Below are 14503 nucleotides of genomic sequence, written 5' to 3'. Positions count from 1 at the left end.
TGACTGATACGCTAAACTAATTCGTGCTTGGGAATATTTTACAGTTTCTAGTAAAGGCAAATCAATTGATCAACAAACAGAGAGCAACGAGTGACTAGCTCCCTTAAGGTTTACTATACAAATAGTAGGAGTCTAAGAAATAGGATAGATGAGCTAAGATTACTTGCAAGTGCAGATAATATAGATATTGCTATAACAGAGACCTGGTTCAACCTGAAAGATAGAGAAATGCCTTCTGAATGCAACATACAGGGTTGTAAATTATTCCACACTCATAGGGTCAAAAGAAAGGGTGGTGGAGTGGCGATGTATGTCAGAGATAATTTAAATTGTTGTCTTAAACTTGATATAAGATTAGAAACATCGGACACAGAATCATCTTCTCGAGGGTCGCAACAAATTAATTTTGGGTGTGATTTATAGGCCCCAAAACCTTGACAGGGAGTGCAGTAAGCTGTTTTGGGACGAAATTCATAAGGCATCTAGATATGAAAATGTTGTGTTAATGGGAGATTTTAACTTTAGAAATATTGACTGGAACAATACGACAGGAAATCTTGAGTCATGTGACTTTCTTGATACAGTTCAGGATTGCTTTTTAGAGCAGTTTGTGACAGAACCAACTAGAGGAAACAATCTGCTTGACTTGGTTCTTGTCAAAAAAGAATCACTAATTAATAATCTTGATGTTATTGATGAGCTTGGGAAAAGTGATCACAAATCACTTAGTTTCAATATATCATGGAATTACCCAGATACCTGCAATCAAATCTCTGTCACTGACTTTCATTTGGCCGATTTCATGGGACTGAGAAATTACCTGGGTGGGCTAAATTGGGATGACCTGATTATGGGTCAGGGAGGTGATCTTAGTTGCCAGTATGACGTTTTTCAGATCATAGTTCTAGCTGCCCAGACAACTTTTGTTCCGAGTAGGGAAATTAGATCTAACAAAAATGGTACATACAGGCGTATCAAAAGAGGGGATGGGCAGTTAAGAAATCAATGTATTCAATTAAAGAGAGAAATAAAAAAAAAGGAATAAGAAAAGCAAAATGGGATTATGAGGGTAAGGTCGCAAGGGATTCGAAGACAAACCCAAAAGGGTTCTTTCAGGTATACAGAAGTAAAATTAGGGACAAGATAGGTCCACTTAAGAGTAACTCTGGTCAGATCACTGACAGAGATAAGGAAATGTGTGAAATTTTCAATACTTCCTCTCAGTTTTTACCCTGAAAAATACTAGCGAAATTCCAGAAATAATAAATTATGTAGAGCAGGACGATAATAAAGTATGCACGATTGCTGTAACTAGTGACATGATCCTCAGACAAATAGAGAAACTAAAACCAAATTCAAAGGCCTTGATGAACTGTTTGCAAGGGTGTTAAAGGAATGTAAAGAGAAACTTAGCATACATTTGGCTATCTCTTCAACATATCACTACAAACTGGCATAGTGCCTGGTAAGTGGAAAATGGCAAATGTAATACCTATTTACAAGGCAGGTGACAGGTCCTTAGCTTCGAACTATAGATCAATAAGAGTTACCTCCATAGTGGGAAAATTTATGGAATCAATAATTGCCGTGGTAATTCGTAGCCTTCTTGAAAGGCATAAATTGATTAATGAATCTCAACACGGTTTTACAAAGGGGCGTTACTGTCTTACGAATTTTCTAACTTTTTTCACTAAGGTGTGTGAGGAGGTAGATCATGGTAATGAATATGATATTGTGTATATGGACTTCAGTAAGGCTTTCGATAGAGTTCCACATCAGAAGCTATTGAGAAAACTTAAGGCACACTGAATAGGAGGAGAAATGTTTCCCTGGGTAGAGGCATGGCTGACAAATAGGCAGCAAAGAGTTTGCATAAATGTGGAGAAATCAGATTGGGGGCACGTCACAAGCAGTGTTCCACAGTGGTCAGTATTGGACCCGTTGTTGTTCACAATTTACATAAACGACATAGATGAGGGAATAAATAGCGACATAAGCAAATTTGCTGATGTCACCAAAATAGGCCGTCCAGTTCATTCTAATGAGGACACTAGAGCACTCCAGGATGATTTGAGTAGACTGATGCAATGGTCGGAGAAGTGGAAGATGCAGTTAATTGTAGACAAATGTTGGACAGGAAAATAACCATGCCACTTATAAGCTAAATAATGTAGATCCTAATACTACTGATTGCGAAAAGCATTTAGGAGCTCTGGTTAGCAATAATCTGAAACCAAGACAACAGTGCATTAGTGTTCGCAATAAAGCTAACAGAATCCTTGGCTTCATATTTAGAAGTATAAATAATACAAATCCTCACGTTGTTCTTCAACTCTGTCACAGACCGGGCCGCGGGGGCGTTGACCCCCGGAACTCTCTCCAGGCAAACTCTCCAGGTATTATTGGTTAGGCCTCATTTAGATTATGCTGTACAGTTTTGGTCACCGTATTACAGAATGGATATAAATGCGTTGGAAAACGTACAGAGGAGAATGACAAAGTTGATCCCATGTATCAGAAATCTTCCCTATGTGGATAGACTGAGGGCCCTGAATCTGCACTCTCTTGATTTAGGGGAATGTGATGGAGGTATATAAATGGAAAACAGAAATAAATAAAGGGGATGTAAATAGCGTGCTGAAAATATCCAGCCAAGACAGGACTCTCAGCAATGGTTTCAAGTTGGAAAAATTCAGATTCAGGAAGGATATAGAAAAGCACTGGTTTGGTAATAGAGTTGTGGATGAGTGGAACAAACTCCCGAGTACAGTTATAGAGGCTAAAACGTTGTGTAGTTTTGAATATAGGTTAGATAAATACATGAGTGGGTGTGGGTGGGTGTGAGTTGGACCTGACTAGCTTGTGCTGTTAGGTCTGATGCCTTGTTCCTTCCTTAAGTGGAAGTAACCTGACTAGGTGGGTCATTGGGCTAATTCGGGGGGGGGGGTCACATGGTCTTGCTTCGCATGGGTCAGTAGGTATGTTGCAGTGTTCCTTCTTTCTTATGTTCTTAAGTATTCATATGTGGTCGAATATTCAGCGTGTCTAGGATTCTCTGTGGCTACGATGATGGCGGTGGGAAGATGCCGTTATGCTGCTGAAACTCTTGATAACAAACCTGATAGTTTCTCATTCCCAGCTGCTGTATGACTCATCTTGGTTAAAAACTATCCCATAAATATAATAATAATGTTTTAAAAATAAGTTAATAATAATTGAGAGGCCTTCACTCTTGTATATATTTTACTTACGCCTATATTTTTACTTACGCCTGATAATTAAATTCATAGTATTTTAATACAAAAACAGTAAAAAAAGTAGCATAAAAGATGGCGTAGTACATGACGTACCTTCATCTGATGAACTAATGACAAAAAACACTCAGACACGAACACGGTGAGGAGAACCAAGTCAAAATCTTCCTTCAGTAAATTTTGAACTTCTTCCGTTCCTAGAGCATCAAAATGCAGTAACATTCATTGACAACTGGGACCTCTTCTATGGCAGAAATGACATGTTTGCTAGGGATGGGGTTCACTTATCTAGGTGTGGGGTGGGAGCACTGGCAACTGCAGTGGAGGGAGCAGTTAGGACTTTAAACTAGGAATAGTTAGTGGTATGGGTTTTGGCAGGAAAGCAGTGAAGTCCCAGTGTAGTAATATTACAAGTTCTAGGGGAACTAGTAATAATAAGAACGAGATAGATATTGAAAAGCCAGGGACCTTGGGTGATAAGGACAGTAATAGGTTTAGTAGAAAAATAGAAATGAGCAGGAAGGGTAAAGAGAAAGGAGAGTCTTTCAATGTTTATTATGCTAATTGCCGTAGTGCTAGGAATAAGATGGACGAGTTGAGATTAGTTGCTAGTGTAGGTAACATTGATGTATTTGCCTTAACTGAGACGTGGTTTAATTCAAAAAGTCGGGACATGCCTGCGGAATGTCATATTCAGGGTTTTAAATTGTTCCAAGAAGATAGAAGTATTGGGAGGGGGGGTGGGGTGGCATTGTATGTCCGAGATCGCTTGAACTGTTGCATAAAAACGGGTATTAAGTCTGAAGTAACACATACAGAGTCTGTTTGGATAGAATTTTCAGAGGGGCATGAAAAACTGATTTTAGGAGTGATATACCGTCCCCCAAACTTAGATAGGGACCAAGGGAAACTACTATGGGAGGAAATTGTTAAGGCCACAAGGCACGATAATGTAGTAATTCTAGGAGACTTTAACTTTAGTCATGTTGATTGGAATTTCTTGACTGGGAATTTAGAATCATACGACTTCTTAGAAGTATTTCAGGATTGTTTTTTGAAGCAGTTTGTGACAGAACCTACAAGGGGAAATAACCTGCTTGACTTAGTTATGGCAAACAATGAATCCCTTGTTAATAATTTAGAAATTTCAGAGGAACTGGGTGCTAGCGACCACAAATCAATTACATTTAGCATTGAATGGAAGTACGATAGTAGCGATAACTCAGTAACAGTCCCAGATTTTCGCTTAGCAGATTACGATGGGCTTAGAGAACACTTATCATCTGTTGACTGGGGTAACGAAGAGAGCTATCAATATGACAGTTTTCTGAACACTGTACATGCTGCTCAAAGAGCGTTTATCCCATATAAAGAAATTAGATCAAATAGAAATGACCCAAAATGGATGAATAATAGGCTCAAATATCTACTAGGGCATAAGAAAGGAATTTATAGGCGTATCAAAAGAGGTGAGGGTCATCTTATGTATCAGTATATTGACATTAAGAGGGACATTAAAAAGGGGATAAGAAAAGCTAAAAGGGACTATGAAATTAAAGTTGCTAGGGATTCTAAAACTAACCCAAAAAGTTTTTTCCAGGTCTATAGAACAAAAGTTAGAGATAAGATAGGTCCCCTTAAAAATAACTATGGGCATCTTACTGACAAAGAGAATGAAATGTGCTTGATTTTAAATAATTATTTTCTCTCAGTTTTTACACAGGAAGACACTAACAATATTCCAGTAATTAATTTTTACAGTGGGCTAGAAGAAGATAAATTATGTAACATCACAGTCACTAGTGAGATGGTTGTGAGGCAGATAGACAGACTGAAGCAAAATAAGTCGCCGGGTCCTGATGAGGTTTTTTCAAGGGTTCTTAAGGAATGCAAAATGGAAGTCTGTGAACCATTAACTAATATTTTTAATTTATCTCTTCAAACAGGTGTAGTGTCTGATATGTGGAAGATGGCTAATGTAACTCCTATTTTTAAAACAGGGGACAAGTCGTTACCGTCAAATTACCGCCCAATAAGCCTGACCTCAATTGTAGGCAAATTACTAGAGTCAATTATAGCTGAGATTATAAGAAGCCATCTCGATAAGCATAGCTTGATTAATGATACTCAGCATGGATTCACAAGAGGCCGGTCTTGTCTAACTAATTTATTAACTTTCTTCAGTAAAGCTTTTGAGGCTGTTGACCACAATAAAGAATTTGATATTATTTACTTAGATTTTAGTAAGGCTTTTGATAGAGTTCCGCACCATAGACTGTTAAAGAAAGTGGCAGCTCATGGCATTGGGGGAAAAGTGCTCTCGTGGATCGAGTCATGGCTCACTGACAGGAAGCAGAGAGTGTCCATAAATGGGGTTAAATCCGAGTGGGGATCTATAACAAGTGGCGTTCCACAGGGATCAGTCTTGGGCCCGTTGTTGTTTATAATATATATCAATGATCTTGATGAGGGAATTACTAGTGATATGAGCAAATTCGCCGATGATACAAAGATAGGTAGGATAATTGATTCAAACGTAGATGTTAGGGAACTTCAGGAGGATTTAAACAAACTCTATTCTTGGTCAGAAAAGTGGCAGATGCAGTTCAATGTAGATAAATGCAAGGTTCTGAAGCTTGGGAGTGCCCATAACCCTAGTACTTATAAATTAAATGATGTAGAACTTAGCCATACAGATTGCGAAAAGGACTTGGGGGTTATGGTGAGCAGCAACCTTAAACCAAGACAGCAATGCCTAAGCGTACGTAATAAGGCAAATAGATTACTGGGATTTATATCAAGAAGTGTAAGCAACAGAAGTCCAGAGGTCATACTGCAGCTTTATACATCATTAGTAAGGCCTCACCTAGATTATGCAGCTCAGTTCTGGTCTCCGTATTACAAAATGGACATAAATTCGTTAGAAAACATTCAGCGTAGGATGACTAAATTAATACATAGCATCAGAAATCTTCCTTATGAAGAAAGATTGAAGACTCTTAAGTTACATTCACTTGTTAGACGAAGAATGAGGGGAGACCTGATCGAAGTGTATAAGTGGAAGATAGGTATTAATAAAGGGGATATTAATAAGGTCTTGAGGATGTCTCTCCAAGAGAGAACGCGCAGTAATGGATTTAAATTAGATAAGTTTAGATTTAGAAAGGACATAGGAAAGTATTGGTTTGGAAATAGGGTAGTTGATGAGTGGAACAGTCTACCTAGTTGGGTTATTGAGGCTGGGACTTTGGGTAGTTTCAAATCTAGGTTGGATAAGTACATGAGTGGGAGGGGTTGGATTTGAGTGGGACTTTCACATCAGAGCTTATTTCTTGGGTGGCACTGAAAATTGGGTTGGGCAAATGTTTTGTTAGTGGGATGAATTGTAAAGGACCTGCCTAGTATGGGCCAGCAGGCCTCCTGCAGTGTTCCTCCTTTCTTATGTTCTTATGTTCTTATGTCCGGCAAAATCGTCATCATTGACATAGGGGCTGTCATTTTATTTCCAGTAAACAAATTTGGAACTTGAATAGAAAGATCCACGCCTGAGAAGACTACCTCATGAACATTTTCCCGCACCTTTGATGGCTTAAATGGCGACACCATTGTAATCTGTAAAAAAAAATCTGATTTTTAGTTCTCAGAAAAAAGGGGAAATTTCTCCGGACTCGAGACTTTGACATATCATTGACTCTGATTTTAAGCATCAACCGGAAACCATAATTAAGTTTAGCACGACTAAAAATACCCTCATTATTATATAATATCGTACGACATATGATATCATTGTTTTTTTTTCAAGCGTTGTATTCATATTAGTCTAAAATACAAATCTTTAATTAATATTCGTCTGTTATGGATAAACATGAAGATTTCGATACGAAATGGGAGGTGGACACAAAAAGAAAGCTAGCATCAGGTAGGGTAGGCTCCAAAACCTGGTGGTCCCTGGTCAAGGACAGACAAGTTTATCTGCCTGATGAATTCATTCCACCTCTAAATCGACAGGATGGGACCACCTCTACTAGTAGTCAAGAGAAAGCGGACCTCTTTGCCGAATACTTTGCTACCAAAATGCAAATTCCTGATCCAGCAAGGGACCCTCCTTGGCTAGCTGCAAGAACTCTGTCAAAACTGTCAGTAGTGACAATAAGGCAGGAGGAGGTGCATTTCCTTCTTAAATCGCTTGACCAAGAAAAGGCTGTGGGCCCAGACAAGTTGAGCCCAAGATTGCTGAGAAGATGTGCAGACCAGCTAGCAGCATCTCTAACTCGCATCTTTCAGCACTGCCTAGTACAGTGTAAATGGCCCTCTCTATGGAAAGAGGCAAATGTAGTCCCTGTTCACAAAAAGAAGAGCAGAGCAGAAATCAGCAACTACAGACCAGTATCACTCCTGTCAATCACTGGTAAGATTATTGAGACAATAATCTCAAGAAAAATGACAGAGTTTTTTGACTACAACTCACTATGTAACCGTCAATATGGCTTCAGGAAAGGTTACTCTGCTGCTGATCTGTTGCTAAACCTCTCCACTAAGTGGCACCAGTCACTGGATGAATCCAAAGTCAGCTGTGTGGTAGCACTGGACATTGCTGGTGCTTTCGACCGGGTGTGGCACCAGGGCCTCTTAGCAAAACTTCAAGCACTGGGAATTGCAGGCTCTACGCTATGTCTCTTCAGTGATTACCTTCATGGTAGATCTCTAAGGGTAGTTCTCAATGGAACGGAATCACCAAGACATCCTATTGGGGCAAGTGTTACACAAGGAAGCGTGCTGGGACCATTGTTATGGAATGTCTACTTCAATGACCTTCATCTCATCCCAGAATCCCATGCATATGCAGACGACTGTACACTGACATTCACTTATCCAAGAGAAGAAATGCCAGCTGCTCTAAGCTACATCACTCACCAGCTAAGAGCTAAATCAGTTTTGGGAAATAGATGACAAGTAACATTTGCACCTGAGAAAACGCAGATGATGATGGTCTCTAGGCAACATGATGGTAATGCTGGTGCAGTAGTAAGGATGAATGGGAGGGTGATGGCACCTGGAGAAGTTGATATCCTTGGGATGAAATTTGACTCCAAACTGACCATGAAGAACCATGTTGTAAATCTTGCAAACAAGGCAGCTAGGAAGCTTACAACACTTCGCCGTATCTCGCATCTGCTTGACAGTAGGGGTTGCAAGATTCTGTACGAGGCACAAGTACGCTCACACCTTGAGTATGCTCCACTTTCTTGGTTTGCCTACCCCCCCCCCTCTCATCTGCGACTGCTTGACAGAGTAGAGAACAGAGCAAGACGTCTCATCTCTCGCCTGGACCCATCCTGGATAGATCCGTCATTTCAGCAGAGCCTTCAACATAGGAGGGATGTTGGTGGCCTTACTGTTATGTACAAGGCTAATATTGTCAAAGTACCACACTTGGATCCACTTCGAGGACAGCGTGAAACAAGCTTTTATGCCACAAGACGGACAGAAAGCAGCAACTTCACTCTGGCTGTACCCTTCTCCAGAGCATCACTCCATCTGAGATCATATATACCCAGGATGACTCGAGTATGGAACACATTCGTACAGCATAATGATGTCAATGAGATAGTCAGTTGATCAAATGAAAATGCTGGCCCATAGATGACTCCAACTTCATCCTGTTCCTTACTTGTATGTCTCATAACAATAAAAATGCTTTCAAATGAGCTGATGTAGGTAACAGCTCTTAGCTTGCCAAAAAAGTTAGGGATCTTTAACCTGTAAATGGCTTGTCATTAAAGCTAGGGATCCTTAACCTTGTCAAACCCTGTGTAAAAAAAAAAAGGGATACGTTGTTATCACGACAACCAGCTGCATCCAATGTCTTATTTGTCTGTACAAGAAGACTTATTATCTTGAAAATCTGCGACTCTAGAATATGAGGGATTTTACAGCAACCAATATTTGTCAGCGGTTGTGCCAAATATCTCTCTCTCTCTCTGTCTCTGTCTCTCTGTCTCTGTCTCTCTCTCTCTCTCTCTCTCTCTCTCTCTCTCTCTCTCTCTCTCTCTCTTATATATATGCAGGGTTTTAATTAAAAATTGCGTTAAGGTTCCTAACTTTATTTACAAGCTAAAAGCTGTTACCTACATCAGTTCATTTGAAAGCCTTTTAATTGTTATGAAATATACATATAGGAAGCAGAATGATTTCCGAGTTATCTGTGGGCCAGCGATTTCATTTGGTCAACTGACTTTATTTCGTTGATGTCATTATTCTGTATGAACGTGTTCCAGACAGGTGACATAGTAGGAATGAATGATCTCAGATGAAGCGATGTTCCGGAGAAGGGTACCTTCTCCAGAGCCTTGATGCTTGCTGCCCGTCTTGTTGTGTAGAAGTTCCCTTCTCGCTCTCCTCGGAGTAGAGGCAAATGTGGTACTTTGACAATGTTGGCCTTATACATAGCAGTAAGGCCTCCCCACATCCCTCCTGTGTTGAAGGCTCTGCTGAAATGGCAGATCTATCCAGGCTGGGTCCAGCCGAGAGATGCGCCGCCTTTCTCTGTTTTCTGTTCTGTCAAGAATTTGCAGATGAGACAGGGTGCAAGCAACTCAAGAAAGCGGAGCACACTCAAGGTGTGACCGTACTTATGCCTCATACGGAATCTTGTAACCTCTATTGTCGAGCAGATGTGATACGTCGAAGTGCTGGAAGCTTCCTAGGCACTTTGTTTCCAAGATTTATAAAGTGGTTCTTCACAGTTCGTTTGGAGTCAAAATTTCCCCAAGGATATCAGCTTCATCCAGGCTGTCATTTGTGATGACCAGACCATCATTTGTGTTTTCTCGGGGGCAAATTTGTCCTGCCATTGTTTTCCCAACGCTAATATAGCTGTAAGCTGGTGATTGATGTAATTTTGAGCAACTGGCATTTCCTTTCTTGGATAAGCAAAAGTCTGAGTACAGTCGTCTGTATATACCTAGGATTATGGGATGAGATGAAGGCTATTGAAGTAGACATTCCATAGCAATGGGCCAAGCAGACTTCCCTGTGGCCCAAGTGCTCCAATAGTGTCTTGCTGACACTGTTTCGTTGAGAACTACGCTTATAGATCTACCTTAAAGGTAATCACTGAGAAAGCCAGCGATTCCCAGTACTTGTAGTTTTGCCAAGTGTCCCTGGTACCATACACGGTCAAAAGCTTCACCAATGTCTAGGGCCACTACACAGTTGAATTTGGATTCATGTAGTTACTGATACCACATATGGAAGAGATTTAACATCAAATCAACAGCAGAGTGACGTTTCCTGAAGCCGGATTGACGGTCACAAAAAAGTGAGTTGTAGTTGAAAAACGCGAGTGATTGACAGGAGTGACACTAGTCTGTAGTTCCTGATTTCTGTTCTACTCTTCTTTTTGTGAACAGGGACTACATTTGTCTCTTTCAGCAGAGATGGCCATTTACATTGTGCTAGGCAATGCTTATAGATGCGAGTAAGCGTTGCTTCTAGCTGGTCTATACATGTACTCAGCAATCTTGGGCTCAACTTTTCTGGACCCACAGCCTTTTCCAGGACCAGCAATTTAAGGAGAAGATGCATTTCATCCAGCCATATCGTCACCACTGACAACTTTGTCACCGTTCTTGCGGATAGCAAAGGAGGTTCCCTTTCTGGATCAGGAACTTATATCTTGGCAGCAAAGTGTTCGGCGGCAAAAAGGTCAGCCTTCTGCTGACTGCTAGGCGAGACGGTCCCGTCCTATCTATTTAGAGGTGTAATAACTTCATCAGGTGAATAACCTTGTTGGTCTTTGACCAAGAACCACCAGGTTTCGGAACCCACTCTACCTGACGCCAGCTTTTTTATTTTTTTTATTTATTTATTTTGTGTGTGTGTGTGTGTGTGTGTGTGTGTGTGTGTGTGTGTGTGTGTGTCAGCTTCCCAAATAGAGATGGCCCACTTTTGGACTTATCCTACTTGCCCACTGGCTTGCAGGTTCCTGTTATAGATATTGGGATGGCTCTCATACCTTCTCCAAGCCTTGTATTGAGCAGTAACAGCTTCACAACGAAAGCTGAACTAAGGCTGATCTGTAGGCTTCGTCACATACTGCCCGTGAGGGATGTGTTCTTGTTGGAGATTAAATGTATGTTCAGTGAAGGCATTCACATTGTTGTAAACATCACCTTGAAAAAGAGTATTCCAATCGGAGGTGGTGACCTCACAGCAAAGGGCTAGCCAGTTTCCTCTTTCCCACAGCCAGGTTATGCGTGTAGACTCTTCATCTCGTTCTGTTGGAATCTTCTATGTCGTGAAGACAGCCTTGCGGTCAGAAGATCCAACGTAGCCATAGTGGTTGACAAGTGACGATGCCTTCATGTAGATCACTCACTCACTACTGGGTCAGAGATGTGAGTAGGGAAATCAACAAAAATTCTCATGTCAAACACTGTAAAGAAACTCATCAAAGTTCCTTTGTTTATATAAGATGTTGGTTGAGGTCTGCAACAATTATAATATGTTGAGACAGGAGTCCACATTTTCCATCAGGAAGTTGATGGGGTCTGCATGTTGCAACCGAGGTCTATACATTACACATGCTCGTACAAAGGTACTAGTGTTTATGCAAAGCTTAAAAAACATCATTTCTAGGTAAGTAGGGATGACAACATCAATGGGCTGGATATGTACACTTTTAGAGAAGCACACAGCAACACCGCCTCCACGTCCTTGCTTTTCATCCATCCATCAGGTGTAGCCAGCAATTCCAGCAAAAATTTCCTGAGTCACGTCGTCCAAAAATATCTAAGCGACAGTGATCATTCGGGCTGATGAGTGTTGACGAAACTGTGTGTGAGCTCTCCAACACTGGTTATGAAGCCTTTAATGTAATGTTAGCCGACAGGATGCTGATGGATTGTGTTCAGCCTGAGTTGATGGGTATGTAAGGTGCTTGCTCTCGAGACAGGTAGGATACCGTGGCAGCCGCTTGGATGTAAAACACACTCTCTCTCTCTCTCTCTCTCTCTCTCTCTCTCTCTCTCTCTCTCTCTCTCTCTCTCTGTCTAACAGTCAGATATGACTAACCTGGATGTTATCGTCCGCCAAGGCATTAACAATGCCCATATAAAAGTTCTTGTGGCTTTTTGAAGAGATAGGCCCCAGGAATAGCACTTTGGTGGTCAGCACTGACTGCAGCACTGCAGCACATACCAACACTAGTATCCACCACTGCATCTAAAATAGAAGGATTAAATCAATGCTGCAGATAATAAATCAAAATAAAATAAATACCAAAATATTGCAGTTCTAAGAGAGAAAACTTCCAATTTCCTTTTCTTGACCTGAGCCGAAGAGAAGAACACTGCGGTGAAGGAAAGTGTTCGCCCTATAGGTGGTCATTCAGCATTTGGGAAAAAAGAGGAAATCGGCTTTGATTCGAGGGAGGATACAGAGCCCTTCACAAGGATCAATAGAATTCCCCTTCCTACTTGAAGGGTTGGAGGGAGAAGCAGCCGGGGCATCCCACGAGAGATTGGAGGGAGAAGCAGCTAGTGCATCCCACGAGGGGTAACACCTTTTGTCCTAAATAAAGGTCTTAGTGAGAATGCGCAGAGGAACATTCTGGGAGTTCAGTTATTATTATTATTATTATTATTATTATTATTATTATTATTATTATTATTATTATTAAACATAAATCTCTCAACCCATTCTAAACATTCAACACCAAGATTTGTGTTGGGTCGATCCTCTATTTGCTATAAGCGAGAGGAAAATTCCGTATTCTTAGTCAACTTTCCCCACTAAAATTTGACATGAAGCACCTGCAGGAAGCAGACCCACAACCCACACCCGACTTATGATGAGGCAAGTGTGGGACCATATACTCACCTTGTCATTACGTAATTAGGTGTGGAAAACTCACTTCCCAGCACCCTCCTTGTCAGGAGATGGGAGTAGATTATGTACCGAAAGACATCAGCCTTCTAAATAAGAGTCTTGAGATATCGTACATGTTTTTAAAATCAGTAAAAAATTAACTTTAATCTGATGTGCAACTCAACACTGGGCGGCAACAACAACAACAACAACAAAAACTCCAATAAGAAGCTCAGCTCCTGAATTAATGTTTTGGAAACTCGTACATTTTTTTAATTCACTTTAAAAAGAACTTTAAAATGATGTCACTCAGCATAATGCAAGCAAAAAAAATGTGCACTTGAAAGGGATCCCTCCGCTTAATAATAGTTATGGATAACCGTCTCACCTAAAACCTTTTCTTGGGTACTAGGAAGCCTGTTACAAAATTTGCTCGCACTGTCCTTCATGTTGACCGAGTTATAAGGAAACACACAACTGGAAAACTTGATCGTCAAGTTGTCAAACACTCAGAAGGTGATCACTTGCTGATACCGGCCGTGCTCCCCGGTAAAGAAGTTGTGTGTCGAAATAGCGAGGCACGAACGAGTAGGTGATATAAGAATCAAGAATCTGAGAGTTATATTTAAAGTGTTTGAAGACGCCTTTCGGGCAGGCAGAATCATATGTACACAGGAAAATGCCACGACAGGAAATGTGCAGCATAGTCAGCAGGTTGGATAATATTATGTCAGGGAATGGGAACAAGCCCATTATCGGTCTTAGTGCTGGTGGAGACAGGAGACAGGAGCTGCTGGATAAGTACAGGTCAGCCATAGATGTAGTCAAGTCTAAGGGAGGGATACCAATCATGAGTAACATCTTGCCTAAAAGGGGAGTGGGTAATGAATGTAATTGGTATAAACTGCTGGCTAGACAGGTACTGCAATGAACTCGCAATCCCATTCATTGATAACTGGGACATATTTTATGACAACGTGATATGTATGCAAAGGATGGGGTTCATCTCTCTGGGGCTGGAGTGGTTGCATTAGCCAATTCGATTGAGCGGGTAATTGATGACTTGTCTAGGACTTTAAACTGATCGATTATAGAGGTATGGGTGTTTGTGGGAAACAATCAGGCTGCAGCATTAGGGTTGAAAACAGCAGATATAACCAAAGCAGATATAAACAAAGACAAACAGTAGAGGGCAACGAGTGACTAGCTCCCTTAAAGTTTACTAAACAAATAGTAGGAGTCTAAGAAATTAGATAGAGATAAGATTACTTGCAAGTGCAGGTAATATAGATATGATTGGTATAACAGAGATCTGGTTCAACCTGAAAAAGAGAAATAACTTCAGAATGGAACATACAAGGTTATAAACTATTCCACAC

General features: G+C 40.7%; 1 pseudogene; it reads right to left on the bottom strand.

Annotated features, from left to right (window-relative positions):
* The window catches only part of LOC138851206 (UDP-glucosyltransferase 2-like), a 48352-nt pseudogene that overhangs the window by 19162 nt on the left and 14687 nt on the right, over nt 1–14503 (bottom strand).

The sequence above is a fragment of the Cherax quadricarinatus genome, unplaced genomic scaffold (genome assembly GCF_038502225.1).
Source record: "Cherax quadricarinatus isolate ZL_2023a unplaced genomic scaffold, ASM3850222v1 Contig100, whole genome shotgun sequence".
Taxonomy (NCBI): Eukaryota; Metazoa; Arthropoda; class Malacostraca; order Decapoda; family Parastacidae; genus Cherax; species Cherax quadricarinatus.
The sequence above is the reverse complement of the archived record's forward strand: the minus strand, read 5'-3'. Positions and strand labels throughout refer to the sequence as shown.